This window comes from Pygocentrus nattereri, chromosome 6, assembly GCF_015220715.1.
Source record: "Pygocentrus nattereri isolate fPygNat1 chromosome 6, fPygNat1.pri, whole genome shotgun sequence".
NCBI classification, from domain to species: Eukaryota; Metazoa; Chordata; class Actinopteri; order Characiformes; family Serrasalmidae; genus Pygocentrus; species Pygocentrus nattereri.
The window spans coordinates 9,952,062-9,976,779 of record NC_051216.1 but is presented as its reverse complement, the minus strand read 5'-3'; the positions used below and the strand labels follow the sequence as shown (position 1 = coordinate 9,976,779).

The 24,718-nt window shown below is 40.4% G+C and overlaps 1 long non-coding RNA gene across 3 annotated transcripts in view; it reads left to right on the top strand.

Annotated features, from left to right (window-relative positions):
* Positions 1-310: 310 nt before the first annotated feature.
* The window catches only part of LOC108433054, a 77,998-nt gene continuing 53,590 nt past the window's right edge, over positions 311-24,718 (top strand). The window contains exons 1-3 of one of the 3 annotated variants that reach the window (XR_001858269.1): positions 311-468; positions 4,938-5,026; positions 19,322-19,437. This is a non-coding gene — a long non-coding RNA (uncharacterized LOC108433054). Of the gene's footprint in view, positions 469-4,937; positions 5,027-7,336; positions 7,474-19,321; positions 19,438-24,718 lie in introns of those variants that run through there. The other 2 variants (XR_001858267.1, XR_001858268.1) reach the window with 2 other exon arrangements.

The window sequence follows — 24,718 nt, the reverse complement described above, 5'->3', positions numbered from 1 at the left end:
AAGATACAGATAAATGATAGCTCCAATGTGAAAAGTAGGTGGAAACTGTAGAAAGCATAATAGTTTGATTGACCATTAATTGAATAATAGTCATAAGAATTGTAGAAATAATCAGCCCTAATTTGCAATTTTGTCAGAAAAGTGTCACGACTCCCTCCAGCCCTGACACCTCCATGGACTCCATCTCCCAGAATCCTCTGGGAGATCATGTGACTCATGACCCTTCACCGTGCACCAATCACCGTTCAGCTTCCCCAAAATACTAACCTGTTTCACTTGTTCTTGCCTTTTGTTTGCCTAGCTAGTTTAGTATAAAGCCCGGGCTTTTAGTTAGGTCTTTGTGAGGTATTGTATTGTTTGAGAGCTACTGAGTGGTCACTTTGGATATTGTTTTGTTGGATTCTGACTACCTTCCGTGTTTTGGACTTTTTGCTTTTTTGCCTTTGCCCCTTGGACTCTGTTTGCCTGGTATGTTTGTCTGTCTGTGTTTTCTGCCCTTTCTGGTTTTGACAAAGATTGTGGATCACAATTTTACAAGTAGAGCCTTTTTCTCATTTTTCATCTGCGAGCATCTGAGTCATTCTGGCATGTTATGAAAAGTTACTAAATGCGCTGATTTGCAATGTATTACTTTTCCACCATTCAAATCATCTGATTGGTTACAAGGAGAGAAGGAGGGGGGGGAATCCAACCTTTGAGAGGCAGACTGTGATAACGCCTGTAAACACTGAGAAATGTTCACAAAACTACAAAAAAAAGTTGTTCTCAGGAGAGCTGTAGAATGCAGTAAGGCTTTCAGAACCTACAACAGACTAACTCTGTTAAAAATAGTACAAAGCTTTTCTCTTTCCTTCTCCTTCTTATAGGCACGATCCAAAAAATCCAACTCCCAAGCTCCAAAATACATTTTCTCTTCAAGTACAGTCTGATCTGCCTGGCTGCTCTTTAGTTACCAACAAATATCTCCCAGTGTCTTCTAGGCATAATTTTGCACTCTACAGTACATGAGGCTGCTCTGATTATATCATATGTGACTAGCAATGCAGAGATAAGGCCTGGCACGCTACTGCTAAGTCTCACGAATGAGGGATACGGAGATGATCTGGACTGTTATTGCTTTTTCTAGCCTGCAGATTAATCAAATGTGCCCCCATCAACGTGGTTGGATGCTCATGTAGATGAATGGCATGTCACGATGACAGCGTTGATGGCTTGTGAATTTGCCATAGTCTCTCGCGCTCTCACTCTCTCTTTCTCTCTGGCTGAAGGCTAAACTCAGTGGAATGTGCTGTAATTGCTGTTTTTAGGGTTAAATTGATGAATTGCAGCCCCGGCCGTGCATTATGTCCTTCAATTGCAATTTAATTTATCCTGGCATCAATCATTTACGAGCCTTTCCACGCTTTGTCCTTGGTGCAGGAGCGGTTCGTCGACGTGAAGCTTCTTTTCCCAAACTCACCTCAGCGTAGGTAAACAAAGCGATATGAAGGATCACAGCATGCATGAAAGAGAACCTCTCCCTGATGCAATAAACATCCCTCCACCTCCACCTGTCACTCCAGTATTTATTGTCTGCAGCCGACATGCGCTGCACACCAAGCATCGCCCGCCGTGCGTAACCTTTCGCTAAAACCTTTTTTATGTTAGAAAATACAGGTACAACACCAGAAAAGGATGCATGCATGCTTTGATTAGTGTAACCTGCTACTGAATGACTGTTTATGAAAAGTTAAAGACATTTATGTCATTAGAACCAGCATGGTTGAAATCCTACCACTCAGTGAAGTGCTGAGCACCGCTATATGGTGCATTCTTATGAACAAGAACAATAGAAATACTGCAGGAATCTCTACATGGGTATTATAGACCACAATACAGCTGTACTACTGGTGAAAATATAGATTATTGCAAACTAGGGCTGTCAAAACATGTTATATAAATGATGAATTAATTTTTTTTTTCCAACACTCTTAAAGATGGTGCTTCTACGGTTCTTTCGTAAAGAAAATTGTTCTATATGGAACCATGAACACCAAAAAAACCTTTGCATAGTTAAAGGGGTTCATCGCATCATTAAAGGTTCTTCGGATTGTTGGAAAATGTGCATGAATGTGCTATAGATGGTCCTATTTAACACCCATAAGGGTTCTTCTATTGTTACAAGATTGACACCATTTTCAAAAAGGTTCTGTGTAGAACCATCAGCACATTCCTCATGAGTTTGAAGAACCCTTTAATGATGCAAAGGAGCCTTTATTGCCAAATGATAGCAGAGACTACAACAGCACATTGCCTTAATTAACATGACAGGCACATCTCACATATATTTTCGTGTAACAGCAAGATTTGGGGATCTGGTGCACTCTAGAACCCTCTGTGTGAAAAGTGCAAGTTGTATTCATTTTTATTTCAGTACAGACTGATCAATATGGCTTGTTTTGGGCTTTGGATGGAGTGAATTGACTCGTCTGTGCTGGACTGTGTAATGTGTGAACTCTCGAGTCAATGAATCATCAGATTGGAGCAATTTTGGGATGTTAAAGTCTCGCGGTGTAAATGACACTGCTTTGTTTGGAGCTTTGCAGTGCTATACAAGACAAACTGGTTAAAAGAGTTGTTTAGTTTCTGTGTTGCCTTTGCTACTGCAAAATAGTCTAGAAAAAAAAAATCTATTTTACAAACATCTATTAACAGGTGTTAGAGCATCTCACATGTTATCAAATTATTTAAGATATTTTCTCATGATATATACATACTGGACAATATATAGTCCAGTTATAGTTATAGCTTCTGTCTCTATTAGAAAGAAATAAGTAATTCACTGTGATGATTTATATACAATAACTGATGTACACATTATTATTTATTAGTGAAAGATTTTGTTGTAAATATAAAAAAATAAACACCATATAATTCACAAATGTGAACTGTCTTTTATGAATGTTTATATATATTCAAATCCTGATTAACCTATGCTTATTAATGCTATTAATGGTTTTTTGCAACAAAGTTATTATAAAGTGTTATCCATTTTTCTCTCATGTCAAAGGAAATTTACAAAAAATTTTAATGGATACAACTGTAAAATAATGGAATATTCTATGAATGAAATGAAGGAACTGTCCAGAACTTGCACTGGATAATTGTTGTCATTTAACAGGACATGTTAGCCTGCACTATACACAGAGAGGGAACATCAGGGGCTTCTAAAAAATGCATTTCAGTTAATTTTATTCAATAGAATCATACTTATAGCTAAACTCTACAAGGATTACTGTACCACTCTTTCACTGTTGCGTTCTGGATGGAAACAAAGGGGTTCCTTTCTTGAAACGCCCATTTCTTGTCCGATTTTGTGAGAGAAACTTTTGGCTTTCTGGAAGGTTTTGCATTGAGGAGCCTTGAACCACTGAGCTGCACTATATTGAGTTTAAGCAAAGTGCTTCCTTCATCTTCTCAGAAATGAATACAAATGAGTGGCGCTGAAGCATTAGTCATGGTGCGATCGCTACGTGGGACGGTACAGTCAGCCCTCATTCGTCACAGAGTACAGAGGGGTGATGGGAGCTCTGATATCAGGGTAATTTGATTGGTCCAGGTCAGCAGCCGGGCTCAGGGGCCAAAGCTGCTGTTTTGCTTATCGTTATCTGATCTGTTTTGCAGTGCCGGAGCTGCTATACACCGACCTTTGATCCTTTTCCCTTCTCGTCCATCACAAGTAATTACTCTCAGTGGTCTCAGCCTGTATAATTCAGCAACAGATTATAGTTTGCTCATTAGCAGATGTGGGAAAGATGAGCAGCTCAGCCCCATCAGAGACATTATAATAGGGGAGGATGCTCAACATGCCTCACCTTGTTGGTCTAGGCATCACTGTGAAAATTTCCTTCCTTGTTGTGGAGATTTGCATGTGTGTACTAGACAGAACAACATGAAAAATATATTTTTAATGCGCTGTTTTAGCCAAACACCCAATACTTATGCTACACACTTAAAAAGATGGTTCTTCAAGGGTTCTTTAAGAAAGAATATGGTTCTATATAGAAACTTGAACAATCAACAAACCCTTTGCATGATAAAGGGATTCTTTGCATTTTGAAATGGTTCTTTAGACTGATTGAAAATGTGCTGTAGATGATTCTATAGAGAACAATTTTAAAAATTATTCTTTATAACACTAAAAAGGGTTCTTCACGCTGGATACTAGCTAAATAGAAACCTTTTCAAATAGGTTCTATATTGAACCATACGCAAGATAAACTTCATCAGTCTAAAGTGTTTGTTGCATCATGAAAGGGTTCTCCTGATTGTCAGAAAATGCACATGAATGTGTTACAGACGGTTCTATATAGCAGCCAAAAGGGTTCTTCAATTGTTAGAAGCTTTACACTGTAACAATAGAAGAGCCCTTTGGGTGCTATACAGACTGATGGATGGATGGATGGATGGATGGATGGATGGATGGATGGATTGTTTATTGATAGCTTTTAATTGACTTTATACTGCTATTGCACATCAATATAATGACAGTACTCAATAAATATGTGCATATATGCATGTACAGCACATTTTCCACCAGTCTGAAGAACCATTTAATTATAGAAAGTGTTCTTTGACTGTTTATGGCTCTATATAGAACAATTCATTTCCTAAAGAACCCTTGTAGAACCATCATTTTTTGAAAGTGTACCTTTAGGCGGGATTGTCCCCTATTCTGGTTACTTTTTGCTGTAATTCCATTTCTTTGCATCTATTCAAGTTATATATTTAGTTTTTACAGGCACAAACACATTTATTGCCAAGATAAATGGCTTTACGCGATGTGCTAAGGTGACTAAGACTTTTCCACAGGGCTGTAACTTTTAAAACATTTTTCAAACAAAAGGGCTTTGAATATTACAGTATAATGTGGTCTCTTGTCTCTAATCTCTAACTAGGTGGCTGTGGAGGGCATGTGGAAAGATGGGAACTGCAGCACTACCCTCTCTGCTCCCTCCGTCTGTCTTCTCTGAAATGGACCATGCCGGTAGGTGCCTCTTGCTGGGGTAATACAGCCTGTGGGCTCTATCAGGTGGATTTCGGGAGTGAGCCTGCAGGCTTCAATGACACTAAATTACATCCGCACTCACTTACTACATCTCCTGCTCAGAGAAAGAAGAGAAGAGAACTCAACCTCGGGAAGGGCTTCCAGGATTTGTCATCTGTGACCACCAAGTGGTCAAAATTAGTGGCTTTCACTATGTCTCACTCTTAGCTTAGCTTATATGCTCTTTGGAGCATACAAATCCTGAACCTTTACCCATAGCACATTTGTGTTAGTAAGTGCTAGAGGAGATGATCTATTATCATGAAAGTTTTTTGTTGGGAATACAAAATGTTGACATGAAAACAAATTGGAAAAAGTTCGGACTCAAAACTGTATGCAAATTATATGTAAATGTAATTTATTGTACATATGAAGACTAATTTTATTAGTTGTGTAATCATGCCATTTCATGTAAACAGTATAACAAAGCAACACTAATAATTATCTGCTTAAAAAGGTAAATGATTCCAGAAGCTGGTCCAGCTCCTTCAAAACACAGCCTTTCTTGCAGGGGTTGCATGGAAACTCAGCTAGTTTGACTTGTTGATTGAAGATATCCACAAGTAGGCGATGTGGGCAGCTGTCAACTAGTGATGAGCAGTGCCTGTTCTTGGGCTACGTTTACACAGCAGGCAAAAGTGGCCCAAATATGATTTTCTCACCAAATCCATTTTTTTTTTGGCTGTTCAGCTCCTAAACCAATCCACGTGCGCAATGCATCACGTGGCTCATTTAGAAGTAAACAATCATGATGGCAAGCTTGCTCCCAGAGCTTCAGTTTCATCTGTGCCAGCATCAAAGGAACGATCATGAAGTTCCAATGGTTGAAAGCTGGGCTCATCACCCAGAACGTGTTTGAGTTCGCCATAAAAAGGGCACGTTATTCGATTCCTTACTCCTCAGATTCTTTCAATTTTTTTGACACTGCAGCCTTGGTCTCCTCTGGCCACATTCCCCCGTTTCGTTCAGAACCTCTTCAAACACGGTGCAGTTACGATAAATCTCTTCTAAATTTTTGGTACAGAAACATCAGTGTAAATATTTCTGAGTCTCAGCAGCACAAAATTATGACAAATGCCGAGTTGGACTGATGTAAAAGTCCATGAATTCCGATCTGGCTGTTCAGACCGAGTCACATTGCTGCAGATCAGAAACGTATCAGATTTTAGGACCATGTCCATAAAAATTCATACTTTTTTTTTTTCTTCTTTTTTTAACTATGTCAAGGAAATAGTTTTTACATTGTTTTCCACTTACCACAGATGTACTTGATCAGCCAAGACATGTTTGGTGTCCAAACTTTGCTTCTTTAGTTTTAAGCCAGAGCTACAATGCATTGTTAAATAACACTGGAAGTCAATAGTCACCCAAATCTTTTTCTGTAAACACATCCCTAAAACTACTTTTAACTTGCTTGAACCACATCCAGGTCTTCATTAAGGTGGTGCAAGGTGGTGGATGGGGTTGAGGACGCAGAATGTACTGACTGAGAGCACCTGTTTAAGACAACAGGTGTTGCTGTGAATTCCCATTTGTCATGCAGATTACGTTTGTGGTTTCCTTTTAGAAATAACTGCTAATCTTGAATACTTTAACTGAGTTTAGCTGTTTGTTATTTCACCTCTCAAAAATAAACAGCAGACAAATATAAACCTGGTCTAGCTTCCGTATGCCTGCACGACATGCAAGAATATGAAAGGGAGTCCAATTTAAACGCCTGTTTAAAATGTCATGTTCAGCTTCAACTATGAAGTTTTGCTCATTTTTGTAGATGACAGTACGGGTGCATCCAAAAGTTTTGGCACCCCTGTCAAATGACGTGCTATCACCTCACAGCAAGAAGGGTCTGGGTTTGATTCCCCAGCCGGGTGACCAGCGTACCTTTCTGTGTAGAGCCTGCATGTTTTCCTCGTGCCCTTATGGGTTTCCTTGCACAGTCCAAAGACATGCAGTCAGGTGGACTAGTTGTGCGGTTGGTATAATGTAGTGGGTAACACCTCTGGCTTCTACGCTGTAGACTGGGGTTCAATCCCCACCTGGGTTAGCACCCTACACTATAAAATGACAATAAGGGTCCTTGGATAACACTACCTTCACCAACATGTGTAAAATGATCCCATTGGAAGTCACTCTGGATAACAGCCTTACCCAAATGCCATGAATGTAAATGAAGTAGATTTGCTAAATTGACCCTAGGTGTGTGAGTGAAGGTATATTTCTGTGTGTCTCCCCTGTGATACACCTCTCCAGGGTGTTTCCCGCCTTCTGCCCGATGACCACTGGGATAGACTCTGGTGACCCAGGAGGATTAGCAGCGAAGACTTTGTGTGTGTGTTCATTTGCTGAATTTAACATCATGACAAAAATAAAACATTGTTTCATTTTTTTTTTCCTGTTTGTTAAATTCACCAAATAAGTAGGTGTTTACTAACATTTCTTTAATAATATTTAGGTTTGTTTACTATGAATGTCAAAGATCCTACACCACATCAAAAAATCTGCATGACCTCAATAAAGACTTGGATGCATGTTGAGGGAGTTGAGACGTTTTGGGGATGTATTTACAGAAAAGATTTGAGTGGCCATTGACACCCAAATCTCAGCACTGTTAACCTTGTAGCTCCAGCGTTAAACTAAAGAATGGATGTCTTAGCTGATCGACTACATCTGGTGTAAGTGGGAAATGATGGTGTAATTTAGATTTTTCATTGAAAACCCCTTACCAAGCGACCTCTGGTTCCTCGTTATGTGGTTATTGATTGAGGTCTGTGCTTTTACTATAAGGTCCCTGAAGCCAAACAGTGAGAGAGCGCGACATGAGTGATTCTAATCTGACATGAGTTTTTACACAAAGAAACTACACCTTGGTTTCCTTTTATTGGCAAAGGTCTTGTAGTGACCTTTAAATGGGGCAAGAGGGCAGAGAGAGAGACAGAGAGAGAGAGACAGACAGAGAGAGACAGAGAGAGAGACAGACAGAGAGAGAGAGAGAGACAGACAGAGAGAGAGAGAGAGACAGAGACAGAGAGAGTCTAAATGAGGATTCTGGCTGCTTTGTTGGTCTGTGTTGCTCTCCAGGGCTTTTTCCGCTCCTGCTCAGTTGTCCTGTCTTACTGACTGCTGAATTCTGTTTTTATTATTTTCCCCCATCAAAATCAATTGCCCTCTCAATATTTACCCTGCTTTCTGAAGGGGTTGCCATGGCTACCACTACTCACATGCAAGAAGAGCGAGAGAGAAAGAGAGAAGGAGGCTAATGATGTTTTAGCAGGGCAGTCAGACTTACGTAGCGCCACCCAGAGGACTAATGGAGCACTTCAGCCTTCAGCCTCAGCTTTTCTTCCTGCTGTCCGCAGACCCGAGCTGCACAGGACAGGAGAAAATTCAGAACTGGTATGAATGATGAGCAAATACACAGTTTTCCCCTTCACTTCAAGTGTATGTACGTGATCAGCCAAGATAGTTTGGTGTTGGAGATGTTGACTTCTTTAGTTTTAATACTTTAAAGGGAATTCTACTGATTTCTCACATTTTCTTTATAAAGAGAGGTTAAGATATAACGGCAGTTGGATGTGAAACCATCTGTACAAGGAGTGTAATGCATTTAGAATCTCCCCTATAGGAAGTTATGACACAATGTTTATGAATATGCTGCCAGATTTTGGCAGGAAATGAATTATGCACTCTTAAAACTCATGTTTTTTTTTCCAGTAAAGAAAACGGTTCTATGTAGGACCATGAACAATTAAGGAACCCTTTGCATGATTAAAGAGTTCTTTGCATCATGGTAGGGTATAGGTTCTGCTATTGTTATGATGTCAAGCTCATATTAATAGTAGGTGCTATATAGACCCCTTTTCACTTTCAAACTTACATGTTAGCCTGACTGTGATCAATTACAAAACGGTACAGATACTGTTACCAACAAAACAATGAAACAAAACAAAAAAAAAAGATTAAGAGACCCTTATTAGTCTTACAACTGGGGAAATTCCACCTCCGCATTTAACCCATCTGTGAAGTGTAACACCACATACACTCTAGTGAGCACACACACACTAGGGGGCAGTGAGCACACTTGCCTGGAGCGGTGGGCAGCCCAATCCACAGGGCCCGGGGAGCAGTTGGGGGTTAGGTGTCTTGCTCAAGGACACTTCAGTCATGTGCTTCGCTCTGGGGATCGAACCGGTGACCGGTTCCCTAACCTCCAGCCCATGACTGCCCCCAAGTAAATATTGGGAACTAATAAAAGGAACTAAATATTAATGAATGTAACTGATTAAAAAGTAAGCTACATGGATAATTAACATTATTTGGAAATCTGAGTGATGAAAATGTTCAGAAAACTACAAATCCATCAAAATAGTTATTAGAACTGAATTCTACCAATTTTGTCTATATTTTTCCTTAGTCGTTCAGATGCAAACAGAGTTATTCAGAGTGTCGTTGTAATGAAACTTAGATTTCTTTGTAGTGGGGGTGATAGGAACCAGGATTCACAGTGTCTACAACATCAATATAGCCACTTTATTTACTGTCCAAAACCTCCAGGGAACCTGGCAGAACCTACACGTGTCTTCAGAGATTTTGTGTGTAATTCTGTTTATGGAAAAATAGTAAAAAGTCTGAAATACATTTTATTTGGGGATTATTTCACCTTACAATGCTCCAAAAAGGTTGGGATTGTGGGCTGTGTAGTCCAATTTGGACTCCGAGTCAAAAGGAGGTTGCGCAGTCACACGATCTCCCTGAGGAGTCTGGGTAGTGCAGTCCGTTTTGGCCTGCGAGTTAGTTCAAGGCGTGACAACTATAGAACCATCATCAGAATTACACATACAAACTCTGAAGACACATGTAGGTTCTGTAAGCTTCCCTGGTGGTAAATAAAGTGGCTTTATTGGTGTTGTAGTCATGGTGACCCCTGATTCCTGTCAGCACCCCTGTAAAGATATCGAGGTCAGTAAGTGTCTCTACACGGACACTCTGAATATCTCTGTTTCATCTCAACTAAAATGTTAGACAAAATTGGTGAAATTCAGCTTTAATAACTATTTTGATAGATTCGTACCTTCCTGGGTATCTTCACAACTCAAATTTCCAAATAATGTTAAATATCCATGTAACCTACTTTTTAATCAGTTACATTCATTAATATTCCTTTCTGTTTTACTGGTAACAGCATTTGTGTTGCTTTGTAACCGACCACCTCTCTCACTTTGGAGCTTTAGCATTTTATTTTAGAGCCTAACAATCTTGATTCTGATGCCCCAAACGGAGGATTTACTAAGACGTTCCACTGCCGTAGTTACTCGGTACTTAAATACCTTTTTGACTTTTATACTTTTAAAAGTATTTTTTAATGCCAAAGTATTTTTTTGGAAACATGCTTGTCCTTCCTGAGTCATTATTTAACCAATGTTAAGAAGAATAACGATAGTCACTTCATCTCTGGTACAACTTATATGTCAAAGTCATGACAAACTCACCTCAAACTGCTTTGAGTTCCTGCTTAATTTCAAATAGACTTTCTGAAGCTGTATGATATAGATAGTGTTATCTATAAAAAGCCTCTTGAAGCCTCACTTTTGCCCATTTTTATACATAACACTGTCATATAGCTTGCTTGTGTGGCAAGAAACCACATAAGCAAGTCAATTTTAGATTACTGAACAAATGTAATCCAGTATAGTCCAACATTCTGCCACCACAGAGCCCCAATAATGATGTGTCCTTTACAATTTGAGCCTAAAATGTGAAGATACGATAAACTGTCCAGTCAATACATCCATACATCCATTTTCTAAGCCGCCTGTCAATACAACAAACGATAAATAGTCTAAAAGGGAAAGTTGCTCCACTGTTGGACTGTCTGTAGCTTTAGCTTGGTAAGAAGAGGAAGTTCTACACAGCAAAATCCACACTGATCCAGCAGGGCTTACAGGAGAGACCTGCCTGCATCCTCCACTGCAGGAAAACTAAATCAACTCTACTGCGCAGGCAGCTATTCATATCATATATACACACATGCTTTATCTACAGAAGTGCATTCGGTCCAGACACAAATGGGGTTAATAGTGTTATTTGTCAGTCTCAAGTTATTCATCCATGGAACAGTCCTTGGAAATCAATATTAGACTCTGTTGTACAGAATTACAGTTTCATACAATCACTGAGAATCTTTTTCAGTGCCAAGTTCACTTTTTCTAACGTATTTATTCTCCTCTCTGCAGACACAAGCAGCTCAGCACTGCAGGTCATTCTACACCTCAGATGCTCTATAACAATGCAGTTCAGGCATAACATCACGACCACCTTCTTGTTTCTACACTCACTGTCCATCTTATCAGCTCCACTTACTGTATAGCTGCACTTTGTAGTTCTACAGTTACAGACTGTAGTCCATCTGTTTCTCTGATACTCTGTTACCCCCTTTTACCCTGTTCTTCAGTGATCAGGACCCTCATGGACCCTCACAGAGAAGGTACTATTTGGGTGGTGGATCATTCTCAGCACTGCAGTAACACCGATGTGGAGGTGGTGTGTTAGTGTGTGTTGTGCTGGTGTGAGTGGATCAGATACAGCAGTGCTGCTGGAGTTTTTAAACGCTGTGCCCACTCACTGTCCACTCTATTAGACACTCCTACCTCGTCAGTCCACCTTGTAGATGTAAAGTCAGAGACAACAGCTCATCTGCTGCTGCACAGTTTGTGTTGGTCATCCTCTAGTCCTTCACCAGTGGTCACAGGACGCTGCCCACAGGACGCTGTTAGATGGATATTTTTCGTTGGTGGACGATTCTCAGTCCAGCAGTGACAATGAGGGGTTTAAAAACTCCAGCAGCACTGCTGTGTCTGATCCACTCCGTCTCCCCATCACTCACCGTGATACTAGTCAGCTGACATAACAGATCTGGAGGTTGGTGCTTTCCTCAGCTGTCCAGTGCGTTCAGCTGTCCAATGACGTCATGTGAGCGGCAGTTCAAAAAGATGTGCTGGTGCTTCACAGGTCTCAGAGGAAGCCTGTACCAGCCTTCGCCCTCCTAGCCCTGGAGGTATCGTGTGATTGGGGGAGTCCTAACTAGTGGGTGGAATTGGATATAACTAACTTAGGGAGACAATTCGGGGGAGTAGGTGGGGTTTGAACAGTTTACTTAACAAAAAAGTTAAGAAAATGTGTTTCAGTGGTAACATTTCTTAATATTCCACACTACTCTTAAAATTTGGAATACATTTATAAAACAATGGGCTCTAACTGCTCACCATGTGGCCATGAGGGACAGGGATGCAGCCTCACTCCCTGCTCTAACATGTGGGAGTGTGGCTAAAATAAGGCTCTGACCACAGACTTAAACTCTTTATGTTTTGATAGTGACATGAAAAAGTGGGACAGCGCTTTTTATTTAAAAAATACAGTTGGGATAAATCTCAATTTTTTGACTTCACTTTAAAAGAAATCAAAAAGATAATAAAAAAAACATGAAATGTACTAATTTTATGCAAAATACCCCACAACTCTACACAGAAAAGCATAATTTCAACAACGTATTTACATGTTTTAATTCACTGTAACTGCGTCCGAGGCACTACCCGTGGTGCTGTGTGTCGTCGCTCCACCTGTCCACACCTCCCGTGCAGCCACAGCTGAACAAGGCAACAGCGGGACCCCACGCTCCATTTGCAACAAACTTCTAATATGAACTAATATGTAAGACAAATTTGAAGCGATTATCAATCTTCTCAATCCCATGGATTCCCATATCACAGCTGCACCTTCCCCATCCTGTAAAATCTAATCATGCAATCTCCTCTGTCCTCATTTGATCCTCAGAGAAGTAAAGGGTGAGCCTGTGAGGGAAAATCCCGAAGCTTCAGTTGTTCTCCTCCTGCCAGTCTCACGCTTCAACTCTCCTGCTCTCCTTAGAGAGTTTGTTCACGCAGTGGCTCTGCAGGGAAAGCCTCTTTTCCTCTCCCTCCCCTCATTTCCTCTGATGAAAGGGAATGTCTGGCCCTCCTCTCCTGCCTTCACTACACCTGCTGTCTTCTCCCCAGAGGAGGGAAGGAAGTTAATGCATGTTCCTCCACATTGCGGCCAATTAAGAACTGCTGTGGTTTTCTGATCTTCTCTCTCAAGTATCTTAACGAAATAAAGGAGGGATTAAAGTAGTGAACTTAGCTTATGGGTGACCCTCTTTTATTTATTTTCCTTTTGGATACTTTTATTATGCCTCATTTTTTAACTATATGCCTATTTTCTCATACTTGTCTTGTACTTGGTTAATAGGTGAAAGAGTGAGGGAGTACAGAAATACAGTAGTGCCATGGTAGTAATTCTGGTATAAACCATTATTCTATATTTTCCTTATGAGTTGTTTAATTACACCCTTGTTTATGATATTTCCTATTTGTCCTTTACTTTCTAATTGTCTAGCTTGCTTGCTTAGTCTGGTTAGTTCACTGTATGTCTCAAATATCCAGATAAGGGTAATAATAGACAGTCCACCTGGACTTTTTGTTGGCTGGATATCTTTGATTGCTTTCTACTAGATGTTGAAATGCTGTGAGGGTTTGATTCCAATGAACTAGTGAGTTAGGCATGGACGTTGGTTAGATCTGGATCACAAGCAGCACCCCAACTCATTTCAAAGGTTTTCAATTAAGCTTTTTTACTTCAACTCATTCAGAAAGTGATCAGTGGAGCTTTATCAGTCAAAACTGTTCAGTGGGGCGTCATCACAGTGGAAGATCAATCCATCCCAAAGGTGTTCAGGGGGCTTCATCACAGTGGAAGATCAACCTGTCCCAAAGGTGTTCTGTGGAACTTCAGGAATATCAACTCATCCCAAACATGTCCAATGAAGCTTCATCACAGTGGATCACCAACTCGTCCCAAAGGTGTTCAATGGGGCTTTATCACAGTGGAACCTCAACTCATCCCAGGAGACTTCAGTGGAGTTTCATCACAGTAGAACATCAACCCTTGGGTTTGAGTTTGCCATAAAAAGGGCATGTTATTGGGCCATGCCCACTTCTTTAGTTACTGCTCTCAGATTCTTTAAACTGTCCTTTGACTCTGCACCTTGGTCTCCTCTGGCCGCATTTAGTTGTTTCATTCAAAACCTCTTCAAACATAGAGCGGCTGCGATAAGGCTCCTCAAATTTTTTGGTACAGAAACTTCAATCTAAATGTTTTATGAGTCCCAGTGGCGTGAAATGACGACAAATGTTGAGTTGGACTGACGTAAAAGTCACATGAATTCAGATCTGACTGTTCAGACTGAGTCGTGTTGCCACAGATCGGATACGTATCGGATTTCAGTACCACATATGAAAGAGTCACAAATCAGAATTGAAAATGTCCGATTCAATGCGGTTTTTTGCTGTTCACACAGACACACATCTGTGGGCGTATGGGTACTTTTGGAAATACACTCACCGGCCACTTTATTAGGAACACCTTAGTAGTAAAAGGCTGGACCCCTCTTTTGCTTTCAGAGCTGCCTTAATTCTTCGTAACAGACTTTCAACAAGGTGTTGGGAACATTACTCAGAGATTCTGGTTGGTTATTTGAGTTCCTGTTGCCTTTTTATCATCTGGAACCAGTCTGCCCATTCTCCTCTGACCTCTCACATCAACAAGGCATTTTCATCCACACAACTGACCGCTCACTGGATATTTCCTCTTTTTCGGACCGTTCTCTGTAAACCCTAGAGATGGTTGTGCGTGAAAATCCCAGTAGATCAGCAGTTTCTGAAATACTCAGACCAGCCCGTCTGGCACCAACAACCACGCCACGTTCAAAGTCACTTAAATCCCCTTTCTTCCCCGTTCTGATGCTCGGTCTGCACTTCAGCAAGTTGTCTTGACCACCTCTACATGCCTAAATGCATTGAGCTGTGGCCATGGGTTTGGCTGATTAGCTATTTATATTAACAAGCAATTGAAAGTACCTAATATATATGTACCTAATAAAGTGGCCAGTGAGTGTATATTACCTGTTAATCATGTACAGTCAATACGATCAAAGTTGCTCGGATGGATAGTATATGAGGCAAAATTGTGAGCCAGATTCTGAGCGGGTGATGCAGGCCAGGCTGTGGGGCTCTGGCTGGGACTGAACTGGGTTGGATGATAATGAATGGTGCTGAAGCTGTGGAGGACAGTTTACACTCCAATCTCTCATCTTTCAGCTCCAAGCACCAGCTAATTAATACACTCCAGCCAAATCCACTGCAGCGCTTTAGGCCTTCACAAAGGAATAATGACCACTGTTGTGTGTCAGGCTGTGTGTGTGTTACAGTGGATTTGTTCTGACATTGGCCATGATATTGAATTTATTTCTTTTATGTCTGTTCTGAGAAAAGATATGATTCTGTAAAAGTCATAATGAGACACACCAGTCTGCTAAAAGTGTCTGAAATTAAAAACAGACACTTTCAAATTGCTGTATAATGGTTGAATTTTTAAAAGTGAATATGCTTGAGGTGGTGGAGGAATTGGCTCCAATGTGATGTTTCAGTGTGTCGGATTAGGTATTGATATTTTACACTGCAGTAGAAAAAAGTAGAACGACCTTCCTTAATATATACTTCAATACTGTTTAATAACAGCTCTCCAAAAGACTCTACTCTGTACTTTATGCCTCCCTGCATTATAGATATCATGGGTTATTAGGTATACTGTACTAAATCAGTACTGTTCACTATTTTGTGTGTCCACCTTTGCCTTTATTACAGTGTCCATTCTTTTTGGGACACTTGCTTTGGGTTTATCAGAAAAATCGGCAGGGATGTTTCTCCATGCTCTCCATTCTCCATACCAAGTTTAGTCTTAGAAGTTGGTTGCATTGTCTGCTCCTCAGGATACAAGTAACCTAAATCTCACACTTAGACTCCTCAGTCTTTAAACCTTATGTCAGATGTCCAGTCTCAGTGCAAATGATCTTCTAGTCCGTCTCCTTTTCTCAGTGAGGGCTTCTTGGCAGCTACACATCCTTTCAGACCCACATCGCAGAGTCATCTTCTCCCAGTGGAGATGAAAGCTTTATGTGTGGTTTTGTCACGACATCATTTGTTCTCCCAAAGTCCCCAACCTACCTAAACTCCAGCTCCCATTATTCATCTGTTTCTAAAGTCACAGTCACAAGCCCAGCACCAGCCAATCACAGTCAAGTCCTCCTCTCCAGCTCCTGCTGCTCTCTCCTGTCCTCATTGTCTCTGTTTGTATATGTATCTGTTCAATATCAGTTGCTCTTTTGCAAAGTTTTGCCTGTGGACGCATCTTTGGATACTGAGCATTTTAGCAGTTTATGCCTCCTGTGTTATTTGACCTTTTCTGTCCCTCGTTTCCCTCGTTTTGGATTCTCCTTTAGACTTTGGTATAGTATGGATAGTTTCTCTGGCCTTCGACCCTTGCTTGTTTATGCACTGTGATCTCTGGTTTTCTATGTACCTGTTTCTTGCCTTCACGTTTGTGACCTGGCATGGCCAGGTTGTTGATAAAACTCAGTTATTTTACTTCCACAAGTATCTGGTTCAACTGCTTATTATGACAATTTTAACCAATGGGGACAGTTTTGGTGTCTACCAGGTCTTCCAGGTGGTTGTTAGGAGGCCCTTGTTCTCTGTAGCTTTTGATCATTCCTTTTAAATCCAGTTTGGAAACTGCAATTTTTAAAACTTATTTTTCAGTTATTTTCTTGTGAATTACCTCTTGTGGAAGTGCATTATCTTATATCTAATCTCTTTATCTCTAATCTCTTTTAGACATTTTCGATGTGCATGAGAGAGAAATTTGTAGGGCAGTTAAGCTGTGTTTGTGTAGCTGCTTGTAGCTGCTTGGGAACGTTAATGTCTCTGTAAAGCCTGAAATTATAATGTAAATGCTGTTGGAAGAAAACCTTGTGCCCCATGTTTATTTTTCAGTTTTTTACATAATTTAAAATGCCTGTTGCCCTTTAAAATGTGTGTAAATTTCATGAAGAATGGACAAAATGACTTGGCCCAAAATGACCTGGAAAAACATTTGGTTGACTTACATTAAAAGTAAAGTAGGTTTTTCCTTTTCCTGTAAATGTATCCAACAACAGTGATACAGTATAAAGAATAAACACCGTCAAGTCACATTATTATGACCACGACCACAATCTGGTGGTGGCAGCTTTATAGTCTGGGGACTGTTTTCGTGGCATTCTCTGGGCCCACTCATCCATGTGGAAGGCATTCTCAACCAATTTTGGTATGAATCCATCCTTGTAGTCACATACACCCATACATGCTGATTGTCTTCCCTGGGGTGTATGGGATCTTCCAGAAAGACAGCGCGTCATGTCACATGGCGAGAAATGTCTGATATTGGTTGGAAGAGCACGACCAAGACTTCTAAGTACTACTCTGGTCCCCTAATTCCCCAGACATGAATCCAATATAGCATCTGTGGGACCACCTTGATCATTGTGTTCGCTCTATGGATCTTCCTCCACACGCCCTCCTGCAGCTATGGGATGCACTGCAGTCAGAATGGCTCCAGATACCTGTGACAACCTAGCAGGACCTTATTGAGTCACTCCCAGCCCGTCTATCTGCTGTCTGTGCTGCACACGACAGTTACTCTGGATATTAACTGGTAGTCATAATAATGTGACTTGACTGTGTATTTCATTAAAATGGATACAAATTAATATAATTACAATCATAAGTAATAAAAATGTAAAAAAACTGGTACCACTTTAGAAAAATACTATACCCTTATAAAGCATTTATTAATGGTTCAAAATTAGTTTATTAATGGTTATTATTTAGGCCATAAACACCTTAAAATCCATCAATAAGCATTCATATCACACAAATAAAAAGGGCAACAGTGATTTGCCTAATAGTGAACCTGCATGCATTTATATACACACTTACAAATGATGGTTCTGCAAGGGCCATTAATAAAAAAGTGTTTCTATATAGAACCATGTACACTCAATGTACCCTTAGTATGATTGAAGAGTTCTTTGCATCATGAAAAGGTTCTTCAGGTTAATGGAGAAAGTGCTGTAGATGGCTCTATATAGAACCTTTTTAGAAAAGGGTTCTATATAGCACCAAACAAGGTTCTTCTAATGTTCTAATGTTACAATGTCAGGCTTGTTACAATAAAAAAACCCTTTTCAATAGGGTTCTATTCTCCATCAATCTGAAGAACCGATTCATGATGCAATGAACAGTTTAGTGATGCAAAGCCTTCTTTAAGTGTTCATGTTTCTATGTAGAACCATTTTCTGTACTAAAGAACCCTTAAAGAACCATCTTTGTAAGTGCGCAGTTAAACCACAATTCTTGCTGGTTGCTTATCCAACTTTGTCTCCTTCATCAATTAGCATTAAAACTGTCAGCTTCATCAAATTTCACCCCCTTTAATAATGGGGTATAAATGTTTTTAATAAACTCATTTTAAACCATTTAGAAATGACTTAAAAGGGTGGTCTTGTTCTAAAGTGGTACCAAAACATTTATTCTTTTGGACAAGTAATTGATATGAGCTAGTCTACAGAGCAAACTCTGATTCCAGATTCCTCCTTCATGCCACCAGCCATCACACAGATCTATTAAAATCCATCAGCAACGCACTTCACTTAACATAATGAAGTATTGATTAACCAAATCCCAGTGTTGGATGATAACTGCAATTACTTCTGAGCTGCCATGAGGACAGCTTTGAAAAGGCTTAAACAAATGCGCTGACATATGTTACTTAATGTATTAATGTCATAAGTGACCCATCGAGAGGAAGAGCAGTTGGGTAGTGATGAAATATGATTAGCTATAATATGGCAAGATATTTACACTCAAAGTAGATTTGTGTGTGTTTCTATCTGCAAGCCTGTGTTTTGTATTTGTGTATGTGAGAGAGAGAGAGTCATAGAGAGAGAGAGAGAGAGAGTCATAGATTGGTAAAAGGAACCTGAATGGATCTAAAACACTTTCACTTTAGGTCTATGTTCCGTAGCTTTCATGGCGGCGTGTCGGCGGAGTGTGTGACTCTGTTCTTCAGATTAGATAAACAATTTGGTGCAAACCGACTCAGTGAGTTTGACAGCTCAGTAAGTGAAGCATCTCCAGAGCAGCGCACTGAAAGGGGGGTAATTTCATTTCATGTGTAAATATCTGTTTGGTGTCTGCGAGCGCAGATGCACCCAACGCCAGGCTGACAGCTCTGACAAGCAATTACTGTTCACTGTGTGTTGCACAGGTGACGAGCGCGAAAGCCTGAGAACAGGAGAACGCACGGCTCCGCTGTAAGTGCAGCGCTGCTGTAAGATCTGAAGTGACCTGGGAGAAGCTCGGCACAACAGGTGGCAGCTTACTGACTGGGTTTACTGACAGCATGGGAAATATGGCAGGTGTGAGAACATAGAAAACCACAAAACCCTTGCAAACACCTGAACTATCAGAGCAACCACCTTAAATACCATACTAATCTTTTGGCAATAACCTTGCAACAACCTGGAATACCAGAACAACCTCCTTGTAACAACCTAGCAATCATGGAATCCTAACCAGTCCAGTAATCTGAGCTTAATGTGAAATCGCTTAACATCAAACTTATAGCTGTCATTTTCTGAGCATAGCCATTATTTAGAATTATATTTGGAAATAAGTAATAATAATCACATTGTTTTATGTATTTCTTTATGGTCAAATTAATAATATTTCCCATTTTAAAATACTCAGAATGCATTTATGACTTTCAATAATGCAATATTGCGTGAACACAGAGTTTACATGAATCAGAATCATTTCTGCAGAGTGAGCCAATATTTTTGAATACCAACATCATACGTATATCCATCCATCCATTTTCTAAGCTGCTTTTCCTTCAGGTGCGCGGGGGGGGATGATGGAGCCTATCCCAGCAGTCTTCTGGCGGAAGGCAGGATACACCCTTGACAGGTCGCCAGTCCATCGCAGGGCAGACAGACAGACAGACAGACAGTCACTCACACCCAGGGGCAATTTAGCATGTCCAATCAGCCTGACTGCATGTCTTTGGGAGGAAACCCACGCAGACATGGGGAGAACATGCAAACTCCACACAGAGAGGACCCTGGTCACCCGGCCAGGGAATCGAACCCAGACCCTCGTCTCTGTGAGGCGACAGCGCTACCCACCACGCCACCGTGCCGCCCTGTCATATAGTTCCATCCATAGTTCTACTTCAAGCACTGTCTAGAATCATCTTTTAAAGGTGCTGAAAGCCATTTTCACTTTATAAGCCTTTTAAAAGCCATATCTGAGTGAAAGGACAAGCCTGGTTTTTGTAATAGCAATATACAATGAGTTAAAGGTGAACTTCAGCCTCGTCTGGCACCAACAACCACGCCACGTTCAAAGTCACTTAAATCCCCTTTCTTCCCCGTTCTGATGCTCGGTCTGCACTTCAGCAAGTTGTCTTGACCACCTCTACATGCCTAAATGCAGTGAGCTGTGGCCGTGTGATTGGCTGATTAGCTATTTGTGTTAACAAGCAATTGAACACCTAATAATATATACCTAATAAAGTGGCCAGTGAGTGTATGCTGTCATGAGCATCATGAGTGTCATGTTACCATTACCAGTGATTGTCATGAAAGATGTCATAATGTTTGATGTCTTAATATCTTATGTCACATGATCATTTTTGCTAAGCCTACTTTAGTTAGCTTCATGACAGTAAACATTTTGCCATCTGTCATGAAGTTAAATCTAACATGACACTGTTAGTTTACTGGACAAAATCTGCCATACGTTAATGTCTAAGTTATGTTCAGATATAGTGTTAATGTGGTTTTGATATGTTAGATTTTTCCCTCATATTTAGTCTTATTGTTGATTTAACAGGCCACTTCTGAAATGTGTGCAGTTCAGAATCTGATTTTGATGCAGTGCCATGTTAGTATTTAGCTATTTAGCCTTGTTAGATTAACTAACCTGACAGTGATTTTAAGGAGCTTTCAGTGTTATCTGTGGCCATGTTCACAAATAAATAACTAGAATTATACCCATTACATTACTGCACTCACACAGTGCTTATTCCTGTCTTTGTGGGGTCTTTCTAATCCAGTCCTTCTATGACTGTTACTAAAGGCTTAATGTAAACCTTAAAGCCAAATTCCACTGATTTTTCAAATTTCTGATTTGGTGTGAAATGGTTGATTGTAGGGACTCAGATGTCTTTACAGTGGTGGTGATAAGAACCAGGGGTCACCATGTCTGTGGCACAATTATAGCTTTATTTATTTTCCCAAACCACCAGTGAATATACACAAGTGTCCTGAGTTTTTATATGTCATGTTGATGATGATAAAAAGTGATGAATATGAAAAAAAAAAGAGTTTTCTTTATGGACGGTGGCGTGGTGGGTAGCGCTGTCGCCTCACAGCAAGGAGGGCCTGGGTTCGATTCCCCAGCCGGGCGACCGGGGTCCTCTCTGTGTGGAGTTTGCATGTTCTCCCCGTGTCTGCGTGGGTTTTCTCCGGTTTCCTCCCACAGTCCAAAGACATGCAGTCAGGCCAATTGTGTAAAATGATCAAATTGTAAGTTGCTCTGGATAAGAGCGTCAGCCAAATGCTGTAAATGTAAATGGACTATTTTGCTTTACAACACCTTGTATATACACTATATTGCCAAAACTATTGGTTCACCTGCCTTCAGAAAGTTGGTGACCTCTGCGCACTATGCCCCTCAGCATCCGCTGACCCCGCTCTATTTTACGTGACTGACCACTTCGTGGCTGAGCCGCTGTCGTTCCCAATCGCTTCCACTTTGTTATAATCCCACTGACAGTTGACTGTGGAATATTTAGTAGTGAGGAAATTTCACAGCTGGACTTGTTGCACAGGTGGCGTCCGATCACGGTACCACGCTGGAATTCACTGAGCTCCTGAGAGCGACCCATTCTTTCACTAATGTCTGTAGAAGCAGTCTGCAGGCCTAGGGGCTCGGCTTTATACACCTGTGGCCATGGAAGTGATTGGAACTCCTGATTTGTATGGGTAAGCGAATACTTTTGGAAATGTATTGTACCTCTCCACTTTAAATAGATTAAAAAAAATGTTTTAAAGCAAAATCTTGTCTCAAAACTAGTCAAACACAGTCTCAGACATCAGGCTGGATATTTATAACCAGTTCATATAAAAACCTTCTGTGAGGGAGATTTTAAAGGCATTAAACTTTTCAGACGTCTGGTTCCTATCACCGCCACTGTGAACAATTCTGGTATTTCACGTCGAACCACACTGAAAGAATTAGCATCTTGACAATTTAATTAAGCAGAAATTTTGAAAAATCCTTGTGACTCCCCTTTAACCCCGGCAAATCTTCGGCCTCTTTTATTTATTCTACTAAAAGCTGCAGTCCTCACATGGATACACACGAGCATTTTTCTGCCTGGGCCCTCCAACAATTGCTCATATTAAATTGAGATTGAGCTGAGATCTCTCTTTAACATTTCAGCTGGATCTTAGTCTTTCTAATTTAAACGCACCACTGAGTTCCAGATACGACAGACAATTACTAGAACAAATTGAAATTGCTTTTTACTTATGAGGGTTTATTTCTGCTGTGAGTTATTGAAATTATAAGTTAATCATAAGCGGAACATTTCAGGCTGTAAGTGCCAATGCATCTATTTTGAACGTGGACCAATAAATGGCGTTTTAAACGTGTGAGGGGTTTTTTTTCATCGCCTGTTTTGTAGATGATATTGATCTGGGTATGTTTATAGCTGCTGCAGGGCCGAGAGCTTGCGTAATTTGATGGATTGGGTGTCCCACATGCTCGCGCTGAGCCGGAGAGTGCCGCCCCCTTCTGTTCAGAGAGGTCCGTTATGGGTGCAGTGGGGAGGGGAGGCTGTATTTTGTTTAGGGCTGTTCCATTAATATGATAAATGAACTAATTACTGCTGGTAAACTCTGCAGAGATGAAAGTCTAACAGAGCAACATGAAGACGGCTGCCTTAGCAGTGGCTTAATAAATACAGAGAGGGTTTGTGTATGTGTGCAGTTATGAGTGTGTGTATATATACAAAAGTCAGAGGTTATCCTTTATTTATTTATTTTACATTCAAAACAACCATTAAATACAAGTCATTTATTTTTCAGGGGATATTTCTGTGCAGATTAGATATGAGAGAATACACTTGCATAAAGAATGAAAAAGTCAAAGGCAAACAAAGAAAAAGGAAGTGTAAAAAATGGGAGTTTCCAAAGCTGGAGATACAGAGAAAATGGGGCTCCTAACAACCGCCTGGAAGACCTGGTAGACACCAAAACTGCCCCCATCAGATAAGCAGCGCTTAAAGCTTTCATCTCTGAGAGAGAGGAGAACATCAAGCTGCTTCACATCTGAAAACATCCACAGGTGTTTCTATCCATCCTTCCACTGTGGGAAGACGACTCAGCGCTGTGGGTCTGAAAGGATGTGTAGCTGATCAAGAAGAACCTCACTGAGAAAAGGAGATGGACATTAAAAAGTACTAGAACACTGACACTGGATGGTCTCTAAATTTGTAATTGGGATATTTTTTTTGGTTTGTGGAAATGCAAACAATTTCTAAGACTGAACTTTTGTAGGTGTGAATAAAAATATCTACGACATATAAAAGAAAAAAAAATCTATTATAACCATTTATCTTTGCAACAGGTGTGCTTCCGCTTGCAAAAACACCATGTTTCATTAGAAGAAATGAAAACAAACATAGAAGGTGACAAGAACAGCACAGTTAAAAGTATATCTTGATATCTTGTGAGCTAATTTGAAGAGCAAAGTTTGGTTCCAGATGTCTCTTGGATGCCCCCAGCCATCACATGGATTTGATCAGTTTCATCATAATACAATGAAGCATTCATTATTTGTAAATCCAACAAGCAGCACCTCCCAGAGTCCAGACCTCAGCATCACTGAATGTGTTTGAGATTACTTCGATCATGAAAAGCAGAAAATACAAACAACTTCTAAGACTGAACTTTGGAGGTTTGGAAAAATACATATACTTACATCTGTATACGCTCACTGAGCACTTCATTAAGTACACCTATCTTATAAGCCATAGGAGACATAGTTTATTATGCTGCTTTGCATTGTGCCTAAGAACACCCTTCCCCATGATGTAATCACAGTAATGCATGGTCTCCAGTGGCTTACATTTTACAAGAACATTTTTTAAGTTGACATAAACAAGTATTCCACTTAGAAATGCAGTGGCTTTAGAGTATGGTATCGATGCCAGGCAACCAGGGTCCATTGATTGAGGGGAAGAACATATGTTGCAGTCCTTTTTTTCGTTTTTTAACTTTTTGCCATTTAACATTGAACATATGATGACACAGCACTGTTTAATCCAACAACTGCAGCTTTATAAGCACTTTTTGGTCAAAAATATACCATCATGGGTCTTATTTAGCTCCAGTCCAGCAGCACTGCTCGTCTCATGTTGGAGCTAAATCTCAAACAGCCCCCTGCTCCCTACATAGTGCACTACACAGGAATTTAAATACTGGCTCCTGCAGACCAACAGAGCAAAATGTTGCTAAAATCATCATTTAGGACTCAACTACATTCATTATTGACCAAAGTGCTCTATTCGGCTGCAGAAGCTAGAATGTCAAAA